Below are 13,071 nucleotides of genomic sequence, written 5' to 3'. Positions count from 1 at the left end.
GCCGAGGTCACAGACACAGCTGGGTCTGAGCCTGGGGGGTGGGGCAGAGGGTAGACTCCAGGCTCCGCATGCCCTCCCAGCCTTCAGACCGGGCGCCTGGGTCGCTCGGATGTACCTGCCCTTTGCCCTGCCTATATTGTCCACCTTGAGATCTTGGCCCGGCCTCTGTCTCTGCCTAGATCACCCCTGGCCCCCCAAGCAGCGGACAGGGGCTCGCACACACACACGTACGCGTGCACACCTGTACACGCAGACACACACACCCAGCACTGGTGGAGGTTCCCACTAGACAAGGGCTCGGAGGGCAGAACTCATGAACGGTGCTCCTTCGTGCCCCCCGCCTGGGGTCTGTCCCGGGGGTTACTTGGTGGGGGGGCTCCATGGAAGCGGGACACAGGGGCCTGGCCCAGGAGCAGAGCGCTCTGCCCTCCCGTCTCTTTGGCCGGGTGGAAATACTCAGCATCAAGAGGAACTGAGTCACCTGGGGCGGAAATCCTGGGGCTGCCCGCCTTCCCACCATCAGGCAGCTTTGCGCCCACCTCAGGGGGAAGTGGGCTCAGGACAGGGACACCCATCTGCCCCGAGAAGCCCGTCTCTTATTTCAAGAGCAGACCCCAAATTCCTTCCCTTGAGCACCTTGAATCTAGGTGCTCTCTAAGACTGGAAGGTGATTTCCGGATCGGGGCAGGAAGGGCTCCCCAAGGACACTGGGTCACTGGAGCCCCCGCCATGCTGTGAGAAGTTCAGTCAGGCCTCCAGGGTGACACAGGGGAGGCCTTCTGGCTAACTGCCCGAGGAACTGCCGCGAAACGACCAGCAGAGCCCCCGCATGTGCCTGACCACGGAGGCCACCAGGAGAATACAAGAGTCACGAAAAGGAGCTTGGGTTTGGGGTGGTTCCTTAGGGTTCCCTTGGGAGGGAGGAGAGGGGTGAGCCTGTCCCGGTGGGCACTGGAGCGTCCAGATGCGTTTGAGCTGGGCCTGGGACGGGCATGAGCGAGAAGGGGGCTCGTTCTCTCTGGGGGACTGCAGGAGGGCCTCTCGGCGGGGCACCCCACTCTGGTCAGCAGCCACATTCGGAGGGTCCCAGCCGCTCTTCACTCAAGATGTGTGCTCAGAGAGAATCTGACCGATGCCCACTCCCCGCCCCTCACAGAAGCAACGCCTGCCTTTGCGCAGGTGGGCAGAGGACCCGGGAACCTCTTTAGGAAAGGGCTGGGAAAGCATCTGTGCCAAGGACAGACCAACGGAGACACCAGTAAAAATGCCAGCGATGTGCGGCATGAAGTACAGCCCGTCCGATTCAATGACTGAACACATTAGCATTCACTGCTGTCCCGCACTCCCTGCACCTCCTGCATCTCCCTCTTCCTCTGGCTCGGAGGGCCTTCAGCCGGCACTCACGCTATGTCCTCCTGCGCCCTGTGGAAAGGAGGCCTGGGGGACAGGCCCCCCACATTCGAGCCGGTGGAAACCGCTGCTGCCTGCGTGGCCCTGCCCCTCCCCACCACCCGCCAATACCTCCTGCCTGCATGCAAGCTCTCCCTTCCCAGGACCAGGCACCTCCACAGGGGCCAGCCCAGGGCCGCCGGACGGTCTGATGGCGGTGGACAAAGTGCAGCAGACCGCGGCTTTTCCCACGGCTCTGGAGGCTCTGGAGGCTGGAGTTCCGAGGACAAGGTGTCAGCGCTGGGCTCCTCCCGAGGCTCCGTCCTCCCTCTGTGTCTGGGTCCTGATCTCTTCTTCCACACACAGTCAGACTGGAGAAGGGCGCGCCCTAATTCCTTGTTTCGACTGAATCACCTCCGTGAAGACCCCGTTTCCCAGATGCTAGGGGTTAGAGCTTCCACATGTGGACGGCGCACACAGATCGGCCCTCAGCAGCGTGGCTTCCCTGTTTGCACCTGCCCGGAACCCAGGACGGTAGAGGCCAGGTGAGGCTGCCCTGCAGGCCGTAGGCGGTGCCGTGGGCCACCTAGACCCCACTCAGAATGGGGGTGGGGGCTGCTGGCAGCTGTTGGTCCAGCCCCTTTCCGAGGATCGACCCCCCATGGTCAGCTTGCTCTCCCAGGCTGGGCAGCCTGAGGGGTAGAGCTAGCTCCTTCCCGGCCTCAGCTGGACCATCTGAGCCCCATCGCGGCCCCAGAGTTTCCCGTGGTGTTAGGGAGACTCTCCGTGGCCACAAGGTGCCCCAAATTCTCCCTGGCTCTGTCCCTCCCCACGGGTAGTGGTGAGACGCCTGCGACCCCTGCAGCATCCACCCCGGCCTTGTCTGCGGGGGCCCCACCTGAGGGGTCTCTAGGGCAGCCACTCCTGGTCGGGAGAGACCCACGTCCGCCGTGTGTGAGACTCCATGAGCAGAAGTGCCGGAGCAGGAGACCCCGGGGGCGACGATGGACGGCGCCTGGCAGCCCGCGTCCCGCAGAGACGGACAGCTCAGTCCTGCTCCCTGCGGAGCCGCCGTGGGACCGTGAAGCCTGGTGCACACGACAGCTGCCGAGAGATGCATGACGTCGTCATTCTCCCGCTACAAGCCCGCCGGCCCGGGGCTCCTCGCTCGCCTGCCCGGCGGCTGGAAGCGGCAGACAGGCCAGGGAAGGTGTGAGCGGGCACGTGGAGAAGAGGGAGCCCTGACGCGCCACGGGGGCGTCCCACGTGCTGTCTCTGGGAGAGGCACATGTGACGTTACCATGACGACCCAGCCACGCCACGGCCACGTCTGCGCCCACAGCAAACAGAAGCGTGATCGGACACTTGCCACGAATGTGCACGGCAGCCAGAAGCTGGGAACACCGCGACGCCCGTCATGGACGAAGGGCGCCCCGACGGCGGCCCGTGCACCCAGCCGCTGTCACTCGGGCTCAGGAAGGGGAGACGCAGGGGCGTCGAAGGAGCCTTGGGAACCCGACACGGCGTGAGAGATGCCAGACACGAGGTCCCAGAGCGTATGAGCCTGTTTCAGGAAAGGCCACAGACACAGAAGACATGTCAGTGGTGCCAGAGACTGGGGTGGCAGGGAGTGACTGTTACGCATCACGGGGCCTCCTTTTTGGGCAGGGGAACGTTCTGGAACGAGAGGGGTGTGGCTGGTCAGCACAGCAGGTGGGCTCACTGCCCCAGGTCGTTCACTGGTTAATTCAGCGTCCTGTGAATGTCCCCTCAGCGGCAATTTCGGGGGCACAGGGGGATTCAGGGGTGAGGTGCCACACACCCCCCCACCCCCCGCACCCAGGCACGTGGCCAGACAGGTGCCCCAAGCAAGCAGCCCCCCTCAGGTCTGGAGGGACAGAGGCCGTGGACAGTCCCGAGGCCTGCCTGGTGTCTGAGAACAACCAAACCTCCTTGGAATGTGGGGAGACAGGCCCAGCCCCTTCGAGGGAGACGTCAGTGCCCGCAGCTCTCATCACTTGGCTCTGGGCGGTGGGCACCATCAGCCCCCCGGAGCCATACTTTTCTCCTTCATGGATGGAGGATGTTTCCTTGATGGACCTTGGCTGGGAAAGTGGAAGCCAAGTGCGTGGGGATACAGACCCCAGGGGAAGACAGGCAGCACGTGCAGACGATGCTTCAAGCCACTGTGTGAGCCCGCCTCGGTCCAGCTGGGTCCCTCTGTGAGGACACTTCGTCCCCGCTGGGGCCATGTGGTCAACCGTCCGGGGCCATGACTGTGTCGGCCGGCCTCCCTCTCGGGCGTCTCCAGCCCTGGTCCCTGGGTATCCCTGGACCACCGGCTCCAGCCGGCTGCGCCCCGGCGTCCAACTCCAGGGCTCGTCTCAGTGTCCCCGCAGGCCGGCGGCCCTGTCCTACAGGGATGAGAATGCTGTTCAACAGTAAAATGTCCAAAAGCTTTTCTGAAAGTCATCTGGGAGTTTGGGGCTGGGGAGTCCCCTCACCAAGCCCCTCCAGCACAGGGACAGAGACAGGAAGACCCAGCCCCCCCAATGCTCACCACCCATTGTGTTCCCAAACCAATGTTCCTCGTTCCTCGGGATCCCTGAGTCCCCCGAGTCCCCACGGCCGGGCTGGGTGAGGGGGCTGGGGACGAGCCCCTGGGTGGCCCTGGTCTGCTCGGCAGGGTGGGGCTTCAGGGTTCCGGTGTTTTTCCCACTGACCTCTGCTGCCACCCTGCTGTTTTCTCCCAGGATGATGGCTTTGCAGGCAGGAGAGCTGCTCTGCTGTCCAGACTCCTGTCCTGTCCCCGCTACTTTCCCCCAGTGGGTGATCTTAGCATAGACAGATCTAAAGGCACCACGTGAGAGGACACCAGAGCCCAGACCCCAAACCCTTTGACCCCAGAATGTTTCCATCCTGTGACGGGCTCTCCGGGTTTCCTCAGGGAGCCAGCTGAAGTCCGTGGTCATCAGTCTCCGTGGCCACACACATTTCCACGTCCCCTGTGTGGATGTGACTTTCACCAGGGTTGATTCCTGTTGGTGAAGAATGTACAAGCCTTTGCTCCTTGGTCCATTGCCACACTGGCCACATGGTCAAAGCTGGCTAACTAGAACTTCTCTCTTAGGGTCTCCATGTCCACCTGTCCTATTGTCCTGGGAAGGTCTGAAGCCCTGAGCTGAGCCCAGCAGCAACGCACAGGCCCCGGGTCAAGAAGGGCCAAGAACCGGAGTGACGGCTACTTTCTTAGGGCCACAGCAGCTGGACCAAAGTCCGCAGTGCTGGCTGGTCAATTGGTGCAGCCGCCTGGGCCTGACCTGACTTGGATACCCCGGCCCCATTCTTCCGCCCCGTCTGGTGACGATCATGGATGTGCCGCTGGCCAACCTGGTCTCCCTTCCCTGCTGTCCAGTGGGGTTGAGATGATGGTGGGCTTCGCCAGGAGCGGGGCTTTCTGCCCCTGCTGTCCCCAGTGCAATCCTTTCACTAACCTTCAAAGTTTGACCCACGTGGTGGAGTGCACTGGACAGCAAGGCCCTTAGGCCAATTTCTGTGCCAGAAACCATCTGTTGTTTGCAGGCATTGGGACTCGGGAAGCAGGTTGTCCCAAACTTCTGGTGCGGAGACCCCCCAGAGCTGGCCTGACCCTGCTCTGGCTGCCGGGTTGGCTGCCACTCCGGACCGACCCACCACTCTGACCCAGTCCTGGGCTTGGGGCCTTGAGTTCCCATCAGCAGCCTTCTCCAGAATTGGCCCTAACTGGTGGCTTCTCAGCAGCTCTGGTGGAGGTGAAAGCAAGGGCCCTGCCCCTGCCTCCCTGTGGGCAGAGAACCCACCTCCTCAGCCGTCATCCGGCACGAGGACTCTGCAGGGGAGGACAGCAGGTGGGGCCAGCCAGGGTGGCCAGCCATCGGGATGGGCTGCTCTCCAGACCCAGTGGGGGCCCCGACAGGGGTGCGTCCTGTCCAGCCAGCTGCGCCCGAGGCAGCGGGGACAGACAGCCCTGCCCCGACAGGCCCGGGGTGGGATTCATCGCGGGCCCTGCTGGACGGGGTCCTCTCTCTAGCCTTGCTCTGTCCCTGATGCTGCCCCGGGGAGCCCCCTCCCTGTTGACACACTTGTGTGCCTGTACCAGGCAGAATCGGCCCTGTCTTGTGCTCACTGGCAAGATTCAAAGGGGTTTGAAGAATAAATGTTTTCCTAAGTTTTAGCTGACATTCAATTTTAATGACTTTTTAAACAAAGTAACTATTAAACGTGTGTTGTTTTATGGTCTCCTGATGTCTGACAGGTGTTTTTGCCCATGTGGGAAGCAGATGCTGATTGCATTCTCCCTAATAGCTCATAAGTAACAAGCCCTTGGCATTTCCCTTTGTCTGTGGCACTGCCAATGGCCAATTTGTTCTTCAGAAGTGGCCACGTCGGCCTGTCAATCAACTCTTGCCGTAGGCGGTTTTTGGTGATTAGAAGCCCCTTAGAGAGTGAGAGCTCCAAATTAGTTTTCAATAAAAAATCAGAATATTCATGCTGCTGAACATCTAAAGGTAAGAGGACAGCAGAGCCCAAACCAGCCGGCTGGGGTCCTGGCGCTGCTGGCGGAGGGGGCTGCGGGGCCCAGACCCACGAGGACGCGGCCACAGAGCTGGGGGGTACTCAAGTGACCCGGCGTCAGCCCGAGACCCTCAGCCACGTGAGGGTGGCCTTGGCGGCCCAGTTCATGTCTGCTGGTGCCTTCATGGGGACATGAAGGTTCATCCCCAGGAGCCGGTCTCCTTGAGAGGAGAACAGATGTCCCTGTTTGAAGAAGCTGGTGGAGGACACAGCGTCCAGAGTGGGCAGTGGCGTGGGCGTGTGGGCTGCGATGCCTCCTCCCCTTGGGGCCAGTGGAGCAGGTGCTGCCCCTGCTGCTACCCTCCTCCGCAGAGAAGTCTTGTCTGGCTGCTGTGCCCTTTGGGAGGTGGGGTGAACCAGCCTGAACCCCTTCCACGGTCCTCGCTGGGCACCCCAGGCCTTTGGCCCTGTCCGAGGTGCTGAAGCCAGGCGTCTAGGATGGGGCCCTGCCCAGCACGCCGTGGGATGGGGACACGGACTGGCCTGGGCGGGGAAGCCGGAGTAGCCCCCCCCCCCCGACGGTGATGGGGAAGAGATGGGAGGAAGTTTGGGCTCTGATAACAGGGTGCAGAAGCCAGGACTGTGGGGGGGGGCTGCAGGCCAAGGCCCCTCTGGGCAGTATCCGGGGAAATGGTCTAGGAGTGCTTCTTGGGTATGTGGAAGCCTCGGGAATCTTCTTTGCTCCTCCAACTCCCCAGAAAGTCCTGGCACTAGGGTTGGGGATGGATCCAGGGGCACAGAGGTGCCTTGGCCAACCTGCCATGGGGTCAAGTGGGTCCGTCTCTGACCTCCCACCCAGCGCCTGCAGACATGCGGGCAGGCAGGAGGTGGGGGAGAGGGGGCAGCGAGCATAGGGGCAGGGACAGGCCTGGAGGGAGGCAATGGGACTGAAGAGGGTCGGGTGGGCCCATCTGAGGCCAGCTGGGTGCAGGAACCCTGCTCACTGACTGTTGGCCTCTCTGGGGACAGGATCGTGAGTGACCCAGACCATCACCCCAGAAGGCGCCGCCTACTGTGCCCCCTACGCCAGCCTCTGAGGCCTGGCAGTCCCTCCAGACTGGAGAGGGCTCAGTTTCCCCTTGGTGTCCGGGATCTGGCCCTCCTCTCTGTGTCCTTTGTTGTGACTCCTGTCAGCTTGGCCCTGGGTGAGGACTTCGGGTGCTCTGGGCAGATGCTGATGGCAGCATCTACTGCTCTGAGCCATCCCCCAGGCTCAGGCATTTGCGGATGGGGTCCTCAGACTGTGTGGCTCTGGGGCCGGAGCCCTTCTCTGCTGGCCGGCAAGAGGAGGTCAGTCTGAGGCAGAAGCACACATAGGTTGTTTGGTTGCTCCTGCAAGGCCATGACGCACTGTGTGCCTGGTGGTGGCCTCTTCAGGTGGCCCAGGAGAGGATGTGGGATAGAGATAGGTCCTCACCAGGGCTGAGAACTCTGCATGACACCGGGGACCTCCGCTTCCTGGGAGCAGGCTGTCGCACCACAGACTTTGGGCCAGTTTCTTGGGACCTGTCAGGAGTCTTATGCCTGGGGGTGTTTCCCGGAGCAGGCACTGGAAGGGGGCTCCCTGTAGCCCTGAGGCAGGCTTGACGCCTCACCTGGAAGTTGCATGGCGTTCCCAGTGACCCAGCTTCCCTACACCGCAGTGTCCTCTGCAGGGAAGGGTAGGGGCCGTGACGGAAGAGCTTCACCAGGTCTGGGACACGGGAGGTGCTCAGGCTCAGGGAAGGGCCCAAGGGGGCGTGCAAACTGCCCTGGGGTCCACCTTCTTTCTACATGGGTGACCCACTTCTCCCGGGGCAGGATCAGGGTACCTGCCACCACCCCCGACCTCTTTATTCTCCACCCCAGTCATCCTTCTCTCGTCCCCAAGAGCCACACTGCTTCCTCAGGGCCTCCCCACACCTGCTGCCCCCCTGCCTGGAACGCCCCCCCCCCATCGTCCTGAGCTCAGCCTAATACCACCTCTTCCAGGAAGTCTTCCTTCTACTCAGGCTGACTTATCTGATTTCTGTCCATGCCTGCTCTCAGCAGTGCGTTCTGCAGGACCAAAGCCAGCTGTTTTGTTCATTACTGTGGCCTCGGGAGAGAGCTGTGCTGGACACTCAGCGCACTTCCTTGATTATGAATGACCTCTGATGATCAGGGTCAAGGCCATTACAATCAATACCAGCACCGTGTCATCTTTGTGACTGTTTTTGACAAATTTACGATTTTAAGCATTTTTATATTTTATTTACTTATTTTTAAAGACTTTATTTATTCATTTGACACAGAGCACGGGCAGGGGGAGGGGCAGAGGGAGAGGGAGAAGCAGGCTCCCCGCTGAGCAGAGAGCCTGATGTGGGGCTCCATCCCAGGACCCTGAGATCATGACCTGAGCCGAAGGCAGAGGCTTCACCTACTGAGCCGCCCGGGTGCCCTTTAATGTTGTGCATCCTCACTGTCTAGTTCCAGAACCTTCTTGCCTACCCTGAATGCCAGCCCATGCCTGCCCCTGCCCCTGCCCCTGTCCCCCTAGCTCCTGGAAGCCATGCCTCTACCTTCTGTCCTCTTCGTTTGCCTCTTGTGGACCCTTGGTGAAGTGGGATCCCATGCTCTGTGGCCTTTCATGCCTGGCTTCCCGTTTAGTGTCCAGCCACACCAGAGTGGGCCATAACTCCATCCTTATTATGGTGAAGAATGAACCACTGTCGAGACAGACCACATTCCGTTTATGCGTTCGCCGGCGGATGGGTGTTTGGGCTGATTTCGCCCTCGGCTACGTCTTGGTCCCAAGCAGCACCGAGCAGTGTGTTGACAGGGCCGCTGTGGACGCGTGTGTCTAGGGCTTATTGGAGCCCATTTTCAACTGTGTTCGGACTTCCCAGATCCTCCTGCCGAGGGAGGGTGGACCACAAAGCCATCACCAGGTGGTGAGGGGAGCACATTCTCCCTCCTCCAGCGGGAAGAGCCATGCCCACCGCGAGGGCCCGTGGTTCGTGGCTGGCGCCGCTGCGTGCCCGCAGGTGCCACGGCGGCCCAGGTCTCCAGCAAAACCCTGCCACACTATTAAATATTTTAGCAAATAAAATAATTTTTGCCATGCGGCCAGATGTCCAAGTTGACAAAGTGCTTAAGGCATTTGACTGATGAAAAAAAGCCCCAGCCCTCAGTAAATGGGATTGAAGACAGGCCCCGAGGCAAGTGTGTGATATTGAAAACATCCCGGGCCCCTTTGTGCTGCGCTTGGGAGCAGGGAGGTTTGGAGGCGAATGTCCATCTGTCGCCACCGTGCGTCCTGACACTCAACAAAGCTGGGGAGATCTCGGAGCCCACCGCTCTGCGGAGGCCGGAGCGGGACGCTCCTCACAAAGGCCGTGCCATCAATATTCATGGCTGGGCCTGCTGGTGGCCAGGGGAGAGCCTTGCTGGGGCTGGCCTGGCGGTTTACAGAAAGGACAGCAGCGGCTTGGGCGCTGATCTGCAGCCTCCGCTCTTGGCTTCAGTTGACAAAGAGTAACCGCTTGCTGGCGAGCTGCCTCCCAAGTCTATGGAGGCATCCGAGGGACGGGTGGGGACCCCCAGAGGTCACAGTCCCCTCCTGGGTGGAGGGAAAGCTTGGGCCAGACCTCACGGGACGTGGACTTCTCCCCATGCTGACAGGAAGAGAGTGGCCCTGGGCGGGGATGGGAGGCTGGGGTGGGGGTTGGGGGGCCAGGGAGAGAAATGCAAGCTGAGAACAGTCAGGCAGAACAACTCTCAGAATTAGCAGGAAGTTGGGGTCCCTGGGGGGCGCAGTCATTATGTGTCTGCCTTCGGCTCAGGTCAGGATCCTAGGGTGCTTCTCCTTCTCCCACTCCCCCTGTCTATGTTTGGTCTCTCGGTGTCCCTCTCTCTCTAATAAATAAATAAAAATCTTAATAAAAAAAGAAGAATTAGCAGAAGTCTGAGCTCAGTTTTCGAAAATCCAGGCGCGTGGTTTCCAACAACCCCCTTCTGGTGGTCGTGCGTGGGTCTGAAATACTGAGGTGAGACGGCAGCTGGGACGGCTGGGACGCCTGGGTTTGCTGACGAGGCGTCCGTCAGTCCTACTCTGGTTTGTGCCACTAACTTGTTAGTGTGTGGATGAGCGATGGCGGAAACTAGTATCCTGGTCCGTGGCCCCCTGGTCAGCTTCCAGCCCTGTCGACCTCCAGGTCAGGAGCACCGCCCCCTGCAGAGGAAGGGCCCTGCACCTGGGGCGGGCTCTGGTTTAGGGCTTCCGCACCCTAACCTTGGATGCTCCTGTTCCTATATCTGGGAAGCGTGGCTGCCTGTGTCCTCCCTGCCGGCTGCGAGGGGTCAGTGGGCAGTTGGCATGGGTGCTGGTGACCAAGCAAAGGTCCCGGATAAGTCCAGGAGCTGATCCACTTGGGAGAGAAAATGTACCAGCTGCACGAGTCGGCTTCCAGGGACCCCATTCCCTACGTGCTGCCCAGGGGCCCTGAGCAGGTCATTTGTACAAGGGCGGCCTGCCTGGGTGCTGCGGGGCCATCTGTGGAGCCCAAGGGGGACAGGCGTGCACCTCCCCAGCCTGGAGGGTCTTCATGTCCCCCCACAGACAGGGACACTGAGGCGCAGGCGGCCAGAGGCTTGTCGAGACCTCTGGCTCTGTTGGGGGTGTCAGTGTCCCGTTTGCAGTCTGGCCTCCACGGGAATCGACGGGTGCTGAGGACACGTTCCAGATCCCGGGATCTGAGGGCCACACCCTGCCCCACACCCTATTCCCAAGCCAAGCATAGGTGTGGGGCTCCCGCAGCCCCTTGAGAATGTTCTAGCATAACTCTGCTTCATTTCAGAACAATGGAAACGTAATGAAAATGCCGCAGAGGAAATTTTATCATTGAGGGTTTTATGTAAGACCCAGAAGGGCCACTCCTGTGACAGTCATCACGGCTGTTAAACCCATTCCATTAATTAGCACAGGCATTTATTACTGCCAATAAAAGGCAATACCAGGGGACTGACAGATCCGGTGGATCTGCGTGTCTTCCCCCGGCCTGCCACCCCTGGGGCAGCGTGCCGGGGGACAGAGGGACGCCGGGAGACGTCTGGGAGACCCAGTGTGGTCTGAGGGGAGGGGTCCTGCTGAAGGCCAGGAAGCAACCTCATCACTTACGCAGTGCCTCACACCCGAGCACCACGCAGGCGCTGAACCTGGGGCCACGGGGCCACGTGTGGCCCAAGGGACACATGTCACTGTCTGTAAGGATGGTCAACCAAGACCCCTAGACCGAGGACAGCAACGTGCTCTGGGAAAGGACCCAGAAAGGAGCTTCCTCACCGGGGGTCCCTGGGGACACCCAGCCCCACGCCGGAGCTTAACTCAAGCTTAACTCAAACAAACAAACTTCTGAAGGTGAAATCCAGGCCCTATGCTCGTTCGCAGGGGGACAATTTTCTGACCAGGAAGGGGGTCTTTTCTTCAAATCCCTGAGTGAACCAACCCAGTGTGTGCTCTTAACAAGGGGCAGCTTTCTGGGAAAACTGTCCCCTCAGAAGGAGGCTTTAATTCCCTCTTGCTGAATGTGAGCTGGACCGAGGCATCCTCTGAGCACCGTGCAGGGGGAGAGGAAGCTGTGAGTCACCAGATGAGGGTGTGAGCCATAGCTCGCAGGGGGCCAGCCAGTGCCCCGGGGAGAGGCCACGTGGCGAGAACCTGAGGCGGCCACAGGCCCCACGAGGGGGCCTCCTTGGAAGGGGATTCCCAGACCCTTCAGGTGACCACAGCCTCCACCAACAACCTCAGGGGAGTCCCTGCCCGGAACTGCCCAGCTGGGCCACTCCTGAACTCGGACCCTTGCGAACCGTGACACGGTTGTTTTAGGCTGCGGCGTCTGGGGCTGCTTTGTTATGCAGCAACAGACTTTTGATGCGCCCGCGAGGGACCCAGTCAGGTATCCAGGCCGGAGGAAAATACTGGGGTGGGCTGTGGGCCCCTCGCCTTGGGTCCCCAGCTGACTCCTTTGTTGTGACGCGTCTTCACCGCCAGCCGGAGCGGGGACTCCTGTGACCCCATTGGTCAGAGGCTCAGCGGGCCTCAGCTGCCCGTTGGAGGGCTCAGGACCCCTGCCAAGCCCCACAGTGGGACATCACCTGCGTCCCAGGACCCCACCGGGCTTGCTGAAGCGGAGACCACGCTCTGGCTCCTCCAACCCCGGTGAGTGACGTGGCCGGCCCCTCCATTGTCTCCGTCCCTCACACCACCTGCCAGGTGATGTCCGCGGAGTGCGCCACGGGAGGGCACCCACCACGCTCCGCTTGGTCAGTACCGCGAAGCCCCAACCGTCCAGCAGCCCTGACGAGGGCGCCAGGCAGATGCAGCGGGATGGCCCGTCCCTCCAGGTGCCTCTGCCGCTCAGTGCAGGCATCCTGCCGGCCGGGCTGTGCCGTGGAGCCGCCACGACGCGGGGGATCGCACGTACACGCTTGTGGCGAGGGTCCTGGAGCAGCCACGGCCACGTGTCCTCCTCTGGAGGACACAGGTCATGTGGGGGAAATGGGACTCTGCCGTTGGAGGCGCAGGTGGGCCTGTGCCCACCGAGTGTAGACCTCTCCACCTCCCCCGCAGGAGTTAGGGTCAGGGTTCTCCTGCTGCTGTGGGGTCGAAGTCTGTGACCCCCAGAGGGCGGGTCAGTGCCGCTGGGCCACCTCCACAGGCTCTGGGACAGGATCGCCCTGGCCTCCTCCTGCCCTGTGGCTGGCTGTCCACCCAGGCTCATGGCCACCCCCGCCCCCCGCACCAGCTCCCCGGACTCCCTCCACTGTCGCTCACTTGGGAGCCAGCTGGGGCGTCCAGGTCAGGTGCCTCTTCTCCAGGCCCTTAACTTGACGGCACAGTTTCCCGTCTGCGTAATAGCCGCAAGGCCCAGGGTTAGGACCAGAGCCTCCGCTCGGCCCACAACTGCTGCTTTCCGGTTTGGGGGTTTTTGCTTGTTTGTTTTGTTTTGTAATTAAGATTTATTTATTTATTTTAGAGAGAGCGTGTGCGAGCGGGGGAGGAGCGGAGGGAGAGAACCTCAAGCAGACCCTCCCCCTGGCAGGAGCAGA

The sequence above is a fragment of the Neovison vison genome, chromosome 8 (assembly GCF_020171115.1).
Source record: "Neovison vison isolate M4711 chromosome 8, ASM_NN_V1, whole genome shotgun sequence".
NCBI classification, from domain to species: Eukaryota; Metazoa; Chordata; class Mammalia; order Carnivora; family Mustelidae; genus Neogale; species Neogale vison.
Note: the sequence above shows the minus strand (reverse complement) of the source record.